Consider the following 16,555-nt stretch of genomic DNA (forward strand, 5'->3'; position numbering starts at 1 on the left):
AATTAGCTCATCAGTAGTAATAATCTTGTTATGGGTTAGTTTGAGCTTGTGTGTATGTACAGTGCCTTCTGAAAGAATTCACACCCCTTGACTTTTTCCACATTTTGCTGTGTTACAGCAGGAATTTATAACGGATTAAATTGAGATTTTGTGTCACTGGCCTACACACAATACCCCATAATGTCAAAGTGGAATTATGTTTTTAGAAATGTTTAAAAAAAGTAATGAAAAAATGAAAAGCTGAAATGTCTTGAGTCAATAAGTATTCAACCCTTTTGTTATGGCAAGCCTAAATACTGTAAGTTCAGGAGTAAAAATGTGTTTAACAAGTCACATAATACGTTTCATGGACTTGCTCTGTGTGCAATATTAGTGTTTAACATGATTTGTGAATGGCTACCTCATCTCTGTACCCCACACATACAATTCTCTGTAAGGTCCCTCAGTCGAGCAGTGAATTTCAAAGTACAGATTCAATCACAAATACCAGGGATGTTTTCCAATGCCTTGCAAAGAATGGAACCAAAAAAAAAGCTGACATTGAATACCCCTTTGAGCATGGTGAACTTATTAATTACACTTTGGATGGTGTATCAATACACCCAGTCACTACAAATATACAGGCGTCCTTCCTAACTCAGTTGCCAGAGAGGAAGGAAACTGCTAAGGGATTTCACCATGAGGCCAATGGTGACTTTAAAACAGTTACAGAGTTTAATGGCTGTGATAGGAGAAAACTGAGGATGGCTCAACAACATTGTAGTTACGCCACAATCCTAACCTAATTGACAGAGTGAAAAGAAGGAAGCCTGTACGGAATAAAAATATTCAAAAACATGCATCCTGTTTGCAATAAGGCACTAAAGTAAAACTCCCAAAAATGTGTCCTGAAATGTTTTGGGTCCTGAATACAAAGTGTTATGTTTGGGGCAAATCCAACACAACACATCACTGAGTACCACTCTTCATATTTTCAAGCATTTTGGTGGCTGCATCATGTTATGGGTATGCTTGTCATCGGCAAGGACTAGGGAGTTTTCTAGGATAAAAAGAAACGGAATAGAGCTAAACACAGGCAAAATCCTAGAAGAAACCCTGGTTCAGTTTGCTTTCCAACAGACACTGGGAGACAAATTCACCTTTCAGCAAGACAATAACCTAAAACACCATGCAAAATATACACTGGAGATGCTTACCAAGATTACATTTAAATGTTCCTGAGTGGCCTAGTTACAGTTTTGACTTAAATAGGCTTGAAAATGTATGCCAAGACTCGAAAATGTCTGTCTAGCAATGATCAACAACCAACTTGACATAGCTTTAAGAATTTAAAAAATAATAATGTGCAAATATTGTACAATCCAGTTGTGCAAAGCTCTTAGAGACTTACCCAGAAAGGCTCACAGCTGTAATCGCTGCCAATGGTGATTCTAACATGTATTGACTCAGGGGTGTGAATACTTGTGTAAATGAGATATTTCTGTATAACATTTGCAATACATTTGCAATACATTTGCATTTGCATTATGGGGTATTGTGTGTAGATGGGTGAGAAAAACAATCAATTTAATCCATTTTGAATTCAGGCTGTAACACAGCAAAATGTGGAATAAGTCAAGGGTGCTGTACATCCAAATGAAGGTGCTGTACATGCAAATGTAAAAGTACAGAAGGAGTCTCTGAGTACTATGATTCTATAAGGGTTGGACAGGAGCCATCTGTCTGGGGTTAGAACATCTTCTGCAGAATAGAATAGAAGCCATCTCTCTGGGTCGTGGTTGAGGTACCGTCCAACAGTCTAATTTCTGTGGGAAGCGATGTGATGATCTTCAATGTCAAAGTTGGGGAGCGGAGTGAGAATAACAGAATGCAGAGAGAGGAACTGTAACTCAAGGAGGAAGAACAGAGCCAGACAGCCATCCGGCCCAGCCTGGGCCATCCTACTGTGACATTTGCTCCATGTACCTGTGGTCCTCTGTAGCTCAGCTGGTAGAGCACGGCGCTTGTAACGCCAAGGTAGTGGGTTCGATCCCCGGGACCACCCATACACAAAAATGTATGCACGCACGACTGTAAGTCGCTTTGGATAAAAGCGTCTGCTAAATGGCATATTATTATTATTATTATTACTGTATATAAAGAACTGTGTGACTGTATCAGTATGCTATTCAGCTGAAGCATCCAGTTGGATGAATAAATCTGGTTTGAGCTTTCTCTGTCTCCGTCTGGGTCTGTAGCTGAGAAGAACCTAACAATATCATTTGGTAGATTAAATACAGGATTCATGCATTTTCCAGCTTTAATCGAATACGAGGCTTTCTCATTGATTGATTGTTTGAAGTAAGGCATACTAGGCATTAATTTCTCTTATGACTTCAATTTAGTAGTCATAATACTTTATGAGGTTCCTGCTTAACGGTTAAAAAGGGCTATTTCCTATGTTTTTCAAGGGGTATTACCCTCTCTCTCACAAACACACACACACACACACACACACACAAAAGGGGTGCCACTGTCAGAGATTTAGTAAAGTAATCCACTCAAATTAATTTAATCAAATCTCCATATTTGCCACTGGTGTTAATCTTGAACCCCATCTCTAAAGTCTGTGTTCTAAATGGCACCCTATCCCCTATTTAGTGCACTACTTTTGACCAAGGTCCTAATCTATGGGCCCTGGTCAAAGGTAGTGCACTAAATAGGGAATAGGGTGCCATTTGGGATGTAGCCTATGGTTCAATTGTATAATTGGGTTCATTTTATTGGCCTTTGTGTCACCGTTTCTGCGAAGACCAATAATTATCTCAAGTAGCCATTATTCTGATTAAGGCCTGGAGTGGAAGGCTTTGGTTTGGTTTGCTACCTGACTATGCATGAATCCAGACATGACATGTGAAACCACACTTTGCGCAGAAACAAAGGGAGGGAGGGAGGGAGGGAGGGAGGGAGGGAGGGAGGGAAAAGAGAAAAGCCTGTAAAAGAGGGGAATGGATTGCAAACTTGACAGGTCTCCTCTAGATGTGTAAGGACAGAGAACAGGGTTGGTAAGTGACGGCTGACATTTGGTGGTGGTGGTGGTGTTGGTGTTGTAGTAGTAGTAGTAGTGGTAGTAGTGGTAGTACTTCATAGAGTACTGGTCTAAACACAGACCTACAATCTACACTGTCTTGTTTCTTCAATAGGAACTGAACTGATGTTGACAACTCTCCCCTTCTTAAAACCACCCACTACCTTTCAAATAACACTAATCTTTCCTTTTTCCCCCCCGTCCTTCTCTATTTTACACAACCGGTCAAAAGTTTTAGAACACATACTCATTCAAGGGTTAATAACAGTGAAGACAAAACTATGGGGGGGGGTTATATTTGGTAAAAGACCAAGTCCATATTATGGCAAGAACAGCTCAAATAAGCAAAGAGAAACAACAGTCCATCATTACTTTAAGACATGAAGGTCAGTCAATACGGAAAATATCAAGAACTTTGAAAGTTTCTTCAAGTGCAGTCGCAAAAACCATCAAGCGCTATGATGAAACTGGCTCTCATGAGGACCGCCAAAGGAACGGAAGACCCAGAGTTACATCTTCTGCAAAGGATAAGTTCATTAGAGTTACCAGCCTCAGAAATTGCAGCCCAAATAAATGCTTCACAGAGTTCAAGTAACAGACACATCTCAACATCAACTGTTCAGAGGAGACTGTGTGAATCAGGCCTTCATGGTCGAATTGCTGCAAAGAAACCACTACTAAAGGACATCAATAAGAAGAAGAGACTTGCTTGGGCCAAGAAACACGAGCAATGGACATTTCTCCTAAATTACAAATTGGGTTTTTGGTTCCAACCATCGTGTCTTTGTGAGATGCGGTGTGGGTGAACGGATTATCTCCGAATGTGTATTTCCCACTGTAAAGCATGGAGGAGGAGGTGTTATGATGTGGGGGTGCTTTGCTGGTGACACTGTCTGTGATTTATTTAGAATTCAAGGCACACTTAACCAGCATGGCTACCACAGCATTCTGCAGCGATACAACATCCCATCTGGTTTGGGCTTAGTGGGACTATCATTTGTTTTTCAACAGGACAATGACCCAACACACCTCCAGGCTGTGTAAGGGCTATTTTACCAAGAAGGAGAGTGATGGAGTGCTGCATCAGATGACCTGGCCTCCACAATCCCCCGACCTCAACCAAATTGAGATGGTTTGGGATGAGTCGGACCGCAGAGTGAAGGAAAAGCAGTCAACAAGTGCTCTGCATATCTCCTGGACAGAATCTCCTTCAAGACTGCTGGAAAAGCATTCAAGGTGAAGCTGGTTGAGAGAATGCCAAGAGTGTGCAAAGCTGTTATCAGGGCAAAGGGTGGCTATTTGAAGAATCTCAAATATAAAATAAATTTTGATTCGTTTAACACCTCTTTGGTTACTACATGATTCTATATGTGTTATTTCATAGTTTTGATGTCTTCACTATTATTTTACAATGTAGAAAATAGTAAAAATAAAGAAAAGCCCTTGAATGAGTAGCTGTTCTAAAACTTTTGACCAGTAGTGTATATTCATGCATTATTATTTCAGTTTCTCAATAAAGTATCTACCGTGTGCTATTCTATTTCATCATAAAATGCCCCACCTCTTTCTCTAGATTCGTCCCTTTCCCTCCCTCTCTCCCTCCTTCCCTCCCTCTAGGTTTTATAATCATGTTCTCTGCATTTCAATCACTCCTTGCCTGACCCTTCACTCCTTAAATCATAGTAACATATTCTAGACCCCACCCCGACACGTCTGCCTGATCCCCCACTTGACACCCACCATGTCAGTTAGTCTAGCCCCATCTGCAGAATCTAAATCAAACAGGCCTCATTCATCACACACAGACACACACAAACTGCAGGACAACCATCACCTCAACCATCAACCCTCACAGCAGCCTCTCTTTAGCTCAGCAGTGTGCTAAAACTACAAATACAGAGGGCCAGAGTCACTAAAAGTGAACCTGTCAGTGTATAGTTTACACTTGTATGTCCAAGTGGGGAATACACTAAAAGACTAAGAAAAAAGCTATAAAATTAATAGAGAAGCTAAAATATGAAACAGAAATAGTTTAGTCACAAATGGCACCCAATTCCTTATGGGCCCTGGTCAAAAGTAATGCACTAAATAGCCTCCTGTAGCTCAGTTGGTAGAGCATGGTGTTTGCAACACCAGGGTTGTGGGTTCGATTCCCATGGAGGGCCAGTATGAAAAATGTATGCACTCACTAACTGTAAATTGCTCTGGATTAGAGCGTGTGCTAAATGACTAAAATGTCAATAGGAATAGGGTAGCATTTGGGTTGCAGCCTTTATTTACATGCTATCTTAAGATCTCTTTCCATCTCTTAACCCGTGTTGTATCTTTAATGTTGTATTCCCTGGAAAATAGCAGGTAAAGACTTTGAGGCTTAGCAAATGAAGCCTGGACAGTGTGTGTGTGCTGATATTTGTCCTATTTCACACATGTACAAGTGTGTATTATATGGAATGGAAATGTGTTTTTAGCATATCCAAATTCCCCCTGAAACACCCTCAGAGAGTGGGGTCATTGCCAGGGTTAGCCATTATCAACCGCAACCCATAAGCAAAAGTCCCTTGCTCAATGGCACATCGACAAATCAGCTCGGGAGTCGATCTAGCAACCTTTCGGTTACTGGCCCAACGCTCCAACCACTAGGCTACCTGTCGACCAGTGTGTTTGTGTGTGTGTATGTATGTGTTTGCTTGTGTTTGTGTTTGTGTTTGTGTGTGTGAGAGAGTGAGAGAGAGAGAGAGTGTCTCTTCATGTTTAATTTACAATGGTTTGTTCTCACAGGATGCTCTAGTGTGTAGTAGTCTAGGTCTAGATTGTATGTGGTGTGTAGTAGTCTAGGTCTAGACTGTATATGGTGTGTAGTAGTCTAGGTCTAGACTGGATATGGTGTGTAGTAGTCTAGGTCTAGACTGTATATTGTGTGTAGTAGTCTAGGTCTAGACTGTATATGGTGTGTAGTAGTCTAGGTCTAGACTGTATATGGTGTGTAGTAGTCTAGGTCTAGACTGTATATGGTGTGTAGTAGTCTAGGTCTAGACTGTATGTGGTGTGTAGTAGTCTAGGTCTAGACTGTATGTGGTGTGTAGTAGTCTAGGTCTAGACTGTATATGGTGTGTAGTAGTCTAGGTCTAGACTGTATGTGGTGTGTAGTAGTCTAGGTCTAGACTGGATATGGTGTGTAGTAGTCTAGGTCTAGACTGGATATGGTGTGTAGTAGTCTAGGTCTAGACTGTATGTGGTGTGTAGTAGTCTAGGTCTAGACTGGATATGGTGTGTAGTAGTCTAGGTCTAGACTGGATATGGTGTGTAGTAGTCTAGGTCTAGACTGGATATGGTGTGTAGTAGTCTAGGTCTAGACTGGATATGGTGTGTAGTAGTCTAGGTCTAGACTGGATATGGTGTGTAGTAGTCTAGGTCTAGACTGTATGTGGTGTGTAGTAGTCTAGGTCTAGACTGGATATGGTGTGTAGTAGTCTAGGTCTAGACTGGATATGGTGTGTAGTAGTCTAGGTCTAGACTGGATATGGTGTGTAGTAGTCTAGGTCTAGACTGGATATGGTGTGTAGTAGTCTAGGTCTAGACTGTATGTGGTGTGTAGTAGTCTAGGTCTAGACTGTATGTGGTGTGTAGTAGTCTAGGTCTAGACTGGATATGGTGTGTAGTAGTCTAGGTCTAGACTGTATATGGTGTGTAGTAGTCTAGGTCTAGACTGTATATGGTGTGTAGTAGTCTAGGTCTAGACTGGATATGGTGTGTAGTAGTCTAGGTCTAGACTGTATATGGTGTGTAGTAGTCTAGGTCTAGACTGTCTATGGTGTGTAGTAGTCTAGGTCTAGACTGGATATGGTGTGTAGTAGTCTAGGTCTAGACTGTATTTTGTGTGTAGTAGTCTAGGTCTAGACTGGATATGGTGTGTAGTAGTCTAGGTCTAGACTGGATATGGTGTGTAGTAGTCTAGGTCTAGACTGTCTATGGTGTGTAGTAGTCTAGGTCTAGACTGTATGTGGTGTGTAGTAGTCTAGGTCTAGACTGGATATGGTGTGTAGTAGTCTAGGTCTAGACTGTATATGGTGTGTAGTAGTCTAGGTCTAGACTGTATATGGTGTGTAGTAGTCTAGGTCTAGACTGTATGTGGTGTGTAGTAGTCTAGGTCTAGACTGTATATGGTGTGTAGTAGTCTAGGTCTAGACTGTATATGGTGTGTAATAGTCTAGGTCTAGACTGGATATGGTGTGTAATAGTCTAGGTCTAGACTGGATATGGTGTGTAGTAGTCTAGGTCTAGACTGTATATGGTGTGTAGTAGTCTAGGTCTAGACTGTATATTGTAACGGTTTTGACTTGAGGTTATTGTTTGTTAGGGGTACCAGGTAGGTTGTGCCTACCAGAGAAAATATTGATTTCTCCTCTTTGTTTGTGAGGGAATGAGTCCCGTCCGGTCTGTCAAGTCTACACCAATTCAAAGGACTCATGTAAAAGTCAGTATGGAAATACACTTTTCATAAACGTAAAACATTAGAAATAACTTTTTTTTTTATGTTATTTTGCGTTTGTTGTATTATCTCAATAATCACACAATCAATAGAAGTCACAAAAGAATAACAACCTTGGTTCACTGGTAAATGTCCATTATCTCGGACATAAAAAAATAGTCCAGTCCGCTAAATGAGTGCAGTGAACTCCAGTGACCTTAGTTGCGCAATGTTTGTCCGTTCATAAAGTGTTGCGTAAACCCAGTCTCAATCATACAATCAAAATCTCAAACTCTTTTACCACATAACCATAAAGAGTATACAATCTCAGTAGTCTTCAACTACAACTGACCACATAAATCAACACGGTATAAATCACACTAAAACAAATGAAATACCTTATGCAACAAAGTTGTGGTCAGTCAGACAATTCAACAGATCTCCAGCAGAGAAAGACCAACTGAGATGTGTAGTCCAAAGGAAGAAATTAGTGGATCCTGTCCTGGTTAACCTTGAGACAAGGCTACCAAGCACACTTTAAATACAACAAAACAAACAGAGTAAAGGAGCTTCGGAACAGAGGGTTGACCAAGTCCTCATTCGCACAACTGTCACAACCCACTTTTGCTCAACTGATGTGGTCTATTTAATAGGGAATTAAAGGGGAAGCGCCCCTGAGACGGTTCAGACAAATTCAGGGCCGTCACAATATGCTATGTCTAGACTGTATATGGTAGTAAGTAATCTTGCTATAGCGTGTACAGTATTTGGTGTATAGTTATTTTGCTTTAGCGTGTGTATGATGTGAGTAGTGTTCTTGCTCTAGACTAGCGTGTGTATGATGTGAGTAGTGTTCTTGCTCTAGACTAGCGTGTGTATGGTGTGAGTAGTGTTCTTGCTCTAGACTAGCGTGTGTATGATGTGAGTAGTGTTCTTGCTCTAGACTAGCGTGTGTATGATGTGAGTAGTGTTCTTGCTCTAGACTAGCGTGTGTATGGTGTGAGTAGTGTTCTTGCTCTAGACTAGCGTGTGTATGGTGTGAGTAGTGTTCTTGCTCTAGACTAGCGTGTGTATGATGTGAGTAGTGTTCTTGCTCTAGACTAGCGTGTGTATGATGTGAGTAGTGTTCTTGCTCTAGACTAGCGTGTGTATGGTGTGAGTAGTGTTCTTGCTCTAGACTAGCGTGTGTATGGTGTGAGTAGTGTTCTTGCTCTAGACTAGCGTGTGTATGGTGTGAGTAGTGTTCTTGCTCTAGACTAGCATGTGTATGGTGTGAGTAGTGTTCTTGCTCTAGACTAGCGTGTGTATGATGTGAGTAGTGTTCTTGCTCTAGACTAGCGTGTGTATGATGTGAGTAGTGTTCTTGCTCTAGACTAGCGTGTGTATGGTGTGAGTAGTGTTCTTGCTCTAGACTAGCGTGTGTATGATGTGAGTAGTGTTCTTGCTCTAGACTAGCGTGTGTATGATGTGAGTAGTGTTCTTGCTCTAGACTAGCGTGTGTATGGTGTGAGTAGTGTTCTTGCTCTAGACTAGCGTGTGTATGATGTGAGTAGTGTTCTTGCTCTAGACTAGCGTGTGTATGGTGTGAGTAGTGTTCTTGCTCTAGACTAGCGTGTGTATGGTGTGAGTAGTGTTCTTGCTCTAGACTAGCGTGTGTATGATGTGAGTAGTGTTCTTGCTCTAGACTAGCGTGTGTATGATGTGAGTAGTGTTCTTGCTCTAGACTAGCGTGTGTATGGTGTGAGTAGTGTTCTTGCTCTAGACTAGCGTGTGTATGGTGTGAGTAGTGTTCTTGCTCTAGACTAGCGTGTGTATGGTGTGAGTAGTGTTCTTGCTCTAGACTAGCGTGTGTATGGTGTGAGTAGTGTTCTTGCTCTAGACTAGCGTGTGTATGGTGTGAGTAGTGTTCTTGCTCTAGACTAGCGTGTGTATGGTGTGAGTAGTGTTCTTGCTCTAGACTAGCGTGTGTATGGTGTGAGTAGTGTTCTTGCTCTAGACTAGCGTGTGTATGATGTGAGTAGTGTTCTTGCTCTAGACTAGCGTGTGTATGATGTGAGTAGTGTTCTTGCTCTAGACTAGCGTGTGTATGATGTGAGTAGTGTTCTTGCTCTAGACTAGCGTGTGTATGGTGTGAGTAGTGTTCTTGCTCTAGACTAGCGTGTGTATGATGTGAGTAGTGTTCTTGCTCTAGACTAGCGTGTGTATGGTGTGAGTAGTGTTCTTGCTCTAGACTAGCGTGTGTATGGTGTGAGTAGTGTTCTTGCTCTAGACTAGCGTGTGTATGGTGTGAGTAGTGTTCTTGCTCTAGACTAGCGTGTGTATGGTGTGAGTAGTGTTCTTGCTCTAGACTAGCGTGTGTATGATGTGAGTAGTGTTCTTGCTCTAGACTAGCGTGTGTATGATGTGAGTAGTGTTCTTGCTCTAGACTAGCGTGTGTATGGTGTGAGTAGTGTTCTTGCTCTAGACTAGCGTGTGTATGATGTGAGTAGTGTTCTTGCTCTAGACTAGCGTGTGTATGGTGTGAGTAGTGTTCTTGCTCTAGACTAGCGTGTGTATGGTGTGAGTAGTGTTCTTGCTCTAGACTAGCGTGTGTATGGTGTGAGTAGTGTTCTTGCTCTAGACTAGCGTGTGTATGATGTGAGTAGTGTTCTTGCTCTAGACTAGCGTGTGTATGGTGTGAGTAGTGTTCTTGCTCTAGACTAGCGTGTGTATGGTGTGAGTAGTGTTCTTGCTCTAGACTAGCGTGTGTATGGTGTGAGTAGTGTTCTTGCTCTAGACTAGCGTGTGTATGGTGTGAGTAGTGTTCTTGCTCTAGACTAGCGTGTGTATGGTGTGAGTAGTGTTCTTGCTCTAGACTAGCGTGTGTATGGTGTGAGTAGTGTTCTTGCTCTAGACTAGCGTGTGTATGATGTGAGTAGTGTTCTTGCTCTAGACTAGCGTGTGTATGGTGTGAGTAGTGTTCTTGCTCTAGACTAGCGTGTGTATGGTGTGAGTAGTGTTCTTGCTCTAGACTAGCGTGTGTATGATGTGAGTAGTGTTCTTGCTCTAGACTAGCGTGTGTATGATGTGAGTAGTGTTCTTGCTCTAGACTAGCGTGTGTATGGTGTGAGTAGTGTTCTTGCTCTAGACTAGCGTGTGTATGGTGTGAGTAGTGTTCTTGCTCTAGACTAGCGTGTGTATGGTGTGAGTAGTGTTCTTGCTCTAGACTAGCGTGTGTATGGTGTGAGTAGTGTTCTTGCTCTAGACTAGCGTGTGTATGATGTGAGTAGTGTTCTTGCTCTAGACTAGCGTGTGTATGGTGTGAGTAGTGTTCTTGCTCTAGACTAGCGTGTGTATGGTGTGAGTAGTGTTCTTGCTCTAGACTAGCGTGTGTATGGTGTGAGTAGTGTTCTTGCTCTAGACTAGCGTGTGTATGATGTGAGTAGTGTTCTTGCTCTAGACTAGCGTGTGTATGGTGTGAGTAGTGTTCTTGCTCTAGACTAGCGTGTGTATGGTGTGTAATCATTTTGCTCTACCATGGGTATTTGGGGAGCTGATGTGTGTAGCCGTGTATTTGGGGGTCTGCAGTGACTGGCAGTAGGGCCTGAGGCAAAATAACAGGTGGCTTTGGAGCATCTAGCTAGCGTACAACTGTAGAGCATTTAACTAGCGTAAAATCACCACTGTGGAGCATCTAAATTAGCTAGGATAACACTAACACTGCACAACACTCCGCTTTAATAGCTAGCATAAATAACACATAAATAACACTGCTCTCCCCAGTGAGTTCTCCTGCTTGGCAGATTGAGAGCACACATGTCACCTTCCCTAACACAATGACATCTCTCAAGGTTTAATGAGAGAAGAGCATGGTTCAGTATCATTGTGATGAGTACGGAGGATACGAAGAGGCAGGACGCAGACGCAGGAATCAACAAGGTAAAGGTTTACTTAACAATGAGAAAAACAAGGAGCAAGTAAACGACACGACGCTAACAGTTACACACAACAATGACTGAACAGTCCAGGGCTATATAGTGGTAGTGATGAGATGAGATGCAGGTGCGCTGGAGGTGATTAGGGTGCGTTGGGTTTCCTTTCCTGTGTTGTTGAGGTGGTGCGCTCAGACCGGTGGCTCAGTAGACCGGCGAATCAGAGCGCCGGAGGGGAGCAACGGGAGGAGACGTGACAGTGCGGCTCCCGCCGCAGGATTTCGGCAGCCATGAGGACGACCCCGAGGTCGAGGAGCGGGCCGGTCGAGGAGCGGGCCAGTCAGGGCGGCGACGGGGGAAGTCCCGAATTAGGTTGGGGTCCAGAACGTCCCCAGCCCCTCTCCTCAAGGCCATACCCCTCCCAGTCCACCAGGTAACGGAGCCGTCCCCCACGGAACCTGGAGTCCAGCAGGTCCCTCACAGCATACCGGGGGCTCAGTTTCTTGCAGGGCAGGCGGAGAGGGAGGTTGAGTGGACAGCCAGACACGATCACCAGGCTGGAATACGGGAGCCTCACTGCGGTGGCGGTCAGCTTGGTCCTTCTGCCGACGAATGGCCCTCTGGAGACGGACATGGGCGGCGTCCCAGACCTGTCTGGCCCTGCGGAACCACTCGTTGACAGCGGGCGCATCGGTCTGGCTGGGAGTCCAAGGGGACAGGGCCGGCTGGTATCCCAGGACACATTGGAAGGGAGTGAGCCCCATGGAGGAGTGAACGAGGGAGTTCTGGGCATATTCTGCCCAGGGAAGAAACCTTGCCCACTCACCCTGCCGGTCATGACAGAGGCAATGAAGAAACCTCCCCAGCTCCTGGTTCATGCGCTCCACCTGCCCATTTGATTGAGGCCTATACCCGGAAGTGAGGCTGGCCGTGGCCCCGATCTTCTTCAGGAAAGCCTTCCACACTCGGGAGGTGAATTGGGGGCCACGGTCCGAGACGATGTCCTCCGGAAGTCCATAGTGCCGGAAGACCTGTTGGAACAGGACCTCAGCGACCTGGAGAGCAGAAGGAAGACCAGTTAGTGGCAAAAAACTGCATGATTTTGAGAACCGATCTACGACCACCATGACTGTGGTGAAGCCATCAGAACATGGGAGGACGGTGACAAAGTCTATGGACAGGTTTGACCAAGGTCGCTGAGGCACTGGTAGAGGAACTAGTTTGCCTGCCGGGGCGTTCCAAGGTGTCTTCATTTGGGCACATACGGAACAGGAGTTGACATAGCGAGAGACATCAGTAGCCAAGGTGGGCCACCAGTATTTTTGTGATAGAGAATGCAGGGTTTGCGTAATACCGGAGTGCCCTGCCGTAAGGGTGGTGTGCGACCAGATCAGCAGGCGGTCACGGACACTGGTGGGTACATACACGCGCCCCTGAGGGGCGTTGGCAGGCGCTGGGTCCTCCTGAGCGCCAGGCGGATGTCTTCGTCCACATCCCAAATGACAGGTGCAACGATGAGAGACGGGGCAGGATCCCCCCAGATCTTTCCTTTCTCCAGTATGGTGCATCCTGGAGAGAGCGTCGGCTTTCAAATTCTGGGATCCTGGGCGGTAGGATAGAATTAACTGAAAGCGAGTAAGAAATTGGGCCCACCTGGCTTGATGAGAGTTCATCCGTTTCGCTGCCCGTATGTGCTCCAAATTCCGGTGGTCAGTAAATCCGGAATGGATGGACTGCGCCCTCCAGCCAGTGTCTCCATTCCTCCAGAGCGAGGACCACCACCAACAGCTCCCTGTCTCCAACTCCATAGTTCTTCTCTGCGTGGGTAAGCTTTTTAGAGAAAAAGGCACAGGGATACATTTTCTCTGGCTTACCTTGCTGCTGGGAGAGGACCGCACCCACACCCTCCTCAGATGCGTCCACCTCCAGGATGAAAGGACTAAATGGATCTGGGTGTTTTAGGATGGGCGCTGTGGTGAACCTCTCCTTCAGCCTCTTGAAGGTCGCGTCAGCCTCAGGGTTCCAGGCCAGCTTCTGAGGCCCACCCTTAAGGAGAGAAGTGAGCGGGGCGGCTATGGAGCTGAAGGACATGATGAAACGCCGGTAGAAATTGGTGAAGCCCAGGAAGCTCTGTAGGCCCTTGATGGTGGTGGGAGGGGGTACCGGTACTTGGTGGTGACTGCGTTCACCCCCCTGTAGTCAATGCACAGCCTCAGTCCTCCGTCTTCTTTGGCCACGAAGAAGAAGCTGACGGAGGCAGGAGAGGTAGAGCGTCTGATGAACCCCTGTTTCAGGGTCTCCGCCACATACTTTTCATGGCCTCAGTCTCCGCCATGGAAAGGGAGTAAATGCGACTCTTCGGGGGGTGTTGTCCCTCCAGCAGGTCAATGGCGCAGTCCCAGGTCCTGTGAGGAGGGAGACACGTAGCCTTTGATGTGGAGAAGACATCAGAGAGATCTGCATACTCACGTGGAATGTTGGGCTGGAGTGCGGAATCCGGACTCTCCACTGATGTGGAACAACAAACCACCGGCAGGCAGGTCTTCCGGCATGAGGTGGACCAGGCTGTGATCCTCTTGGTGATCCAATTGATGGTGGTGTTGTGTAGCCTGAGCCAGGGCAATCCCAAGACAAGCCGGTGAAGGGGTGACGTGATGATGTGGAATGACAGCTCCTCGTGGTGCTCCGGTAGTGTGAGAATGGTGATGGTGATGGGGAGAGTGACGTGCGTAATGGTGCCTGATCCGACGTGTAGCGGAGAAGGCAGTGGCACGGTGGGCAACCCCCATTCAGAGACCAGCTCCCTATCTATAAAGGTTCCCCGCTGATCCGGAAACTATCATTGCAGTGGAAATGGAAGAGAAGGAATAACCAGTCACCGTTATGGGAACTAAAAACAATGGTTTTGTGATAGGAGATGACGTAACACTCACGGAGCGGCGACGGGAGTCATATTGCATGGATTGGTAGCCGCCAGGAGATCCGTGGTGGTGTAGGGGGTGCTGCCCACCTCCATGGGTGAGGACTCCGAGGCAGGGTGGCTTCCATAGCTCAGATGGGGTGAGCGTCGAGGCTCTAGGAGGTGTTGGGAACGCCGTCTGTCTCTCAACATGTCGTAAAGACGGATGGACATGGCAATGAGGGTATCAAGGTCCATCTCGTCGTCCTGACATGCGAGATCCGTCTTGATGTCCTCCCGTAAGCCTCTCCTGAAGGCCGTGCGCAGAGCACGCTCATTCCAGCCGGAAGACGCCGCCACCGTGCGAAAGCTCAGAGCATACTCGGACGCGGGCCCCTCTCCCTGTTGTAGCTGGGATGATCAAACACCGCCCTGAACCGAGCAAGGAAGGTGGAGTAGGGAAGAGTCGCGGCCTCACCTCCTTCCCAGACTGCCGTGGCCCAATCCAGCGCCTTTCCTGGCATGGTAGCAAAAGCAATTAGCGAAATCACCAGCGCTATCCTGGCATGGGCAGATGGATATGCCCCAGGTTGACGAGCCAGATAAAGTGAAACCTGTAGCAGGAAGCCACTACATTTAGTCGTTTTACCGTCATAGCGTTCCGGTAGGGCGAGGGGTCCCTCAGAAGTTGGTGATAGCACGGGAACAGGTGGACTGGGTGAACTCGCCGCTCCCTGAGGTGGAACCGGAGCGCTGGGCAGATTATGCAGAGTTTGGAGCACTTCCTGCATGGCACCGTTCAACTGGGAAAGCTGCTGCTGGTGCTGGTCGAGGCGCTGTGAAATTCCAGGAGGATTACCTGCTGCATCCATTTTCGTGAGAGGTGTGTAATTCTGTGACGAGTACTGAGGATACGAAGAGGCAGGACGCAGACGCAGGAATCAACAAGGTAAAGGTTTACTTAACAATGAGAAAGAGAATAACAAGGAGCGAGTAAACGACACGACGCTAACAATTACACAGAATGCCTGAACAGTCTAGGTCTAAATAGTGGAGGTGATGAGGTACAGGTGCGCTGGAGGTGATTAGGGTGTGTTGGGTTTCCATTCCTGTGTTATGCCGAGGTGGTGCACTCAGACCGGTGGCTCAGTAGACCGGCGAATCAGAGCGCCGGAGGGGAGCAACGGGAGGAGACGTGACAATCATGAATATGGCCAACACCATCGTCAATACAAAAAAAACGTAATAATGCACAGAAATACATGTAAACAAGGCAATAAAGTGAACAAATGATGCACCACGGCACTCGCATCTCTAGTTCTCTAACATATTGATCTATACGTCATATAAATTGTGCCTATCATCTGTTGTTCTGTCCCTCCCTCTATCCCTTTTTCCTAGCTGCTATCTTTACAGCCCATACTCCCTGTGACCTTGTCCCCTTTCTCTCTCCTCCTCCTGTTGATCCCTCCCTCCCTCCCTCCATCTCTCTCTCTCTCGTCAGACAATCTATCCCTCCCTCCCTCGCGCCATCCATCACCACCTCTTTCTTACCTCTCTCTCTGTCCCCCCCCCCCTCCCTCCTACCTATCCATCCCTCTATTTCTCCCTGCTCTCTCTTAAATCACTCTCTCCATCCATCCCTCTGTTAGAACAGCTCAATTAAATCCTGGCTGGCGTCAGAGAGAAGGAGATTACATTCTGCTGCGGTATAGCTAGTCCAGGGTAATCATACACTGTACTGTACAGCAGTGTGTGTGTGTATGTGTGTACAAAGTGTTTGTGTGTGTTTGATGGCTTTGTGTGTGTTTTTGTTACTATATGAAAGTGTGTGTGTGTGTGTGCGTGTGCGTGTGTGCGCGTGCGTGTGTGTGTGTGAGCATGTGTGCGTGTGCAGGTGTGTGCATGTATGTTTGACGGCTACGCGCATGTGTGTTACTGTTACTATGTGAAAGAAAGTAAGAAAGAGCAACTCTGTTTCTCTCTGGCTGTTACAGCAGCTAGGTCTAGGAGTGTCAAACTGCCGGCAGTGGCAATACACTGACTACTGCATTAAACAGTTTGATAATGCGACCAGTAGCTGCAGGAGCATGGAGCAGGGGAGCAGTCTCCTGTGCATTTTGCCTCAGAGCACACACACACAAGCGTGGAGACACACACACACGCAAACAATGACACACACACACTGTGCACACACACACACCTCCCTG

General features: G+C 46.0%; 1 protein-coding gene across 3 annotated transcripts in view; it reads right to left on the reverse strand.

The window, feature by feature from the left end:
• Nucleotides 1-8,148, reverse strand: part of l1cama (L1 cell adhesion molecule, paralog a) — a 72,191-nt gene extending 64,043 nt beyond the window's left edge. For all 3 annotated transcript variants that reach the window (XM_084187822.1, XM_084187821.1, XM_084187820.1), the window contains exon 1: nucleotides 7,934-8,148. The gene's annotated coding sequence lies outside the window, so the exon portion shown is untranslated. The remainder of the gene's footprint in view (nucleotides 1-7,933) is intronic.
• Nucleotides 8,149-16,555: the final 8,407 nt, after the last annotated feature.

This window comes from Coregonus lavaretus (genome assembly GCF_964263955.1).
Source record: "Coregonus lavaretus genome assembly, chromosome: 22".
Lineage (NCBI taxonomy): Eukaryota > Metazoa > Chordata > Actinopteri > Salmoniformes > Salmonidae > Coregonus > Coregonus lavaretus.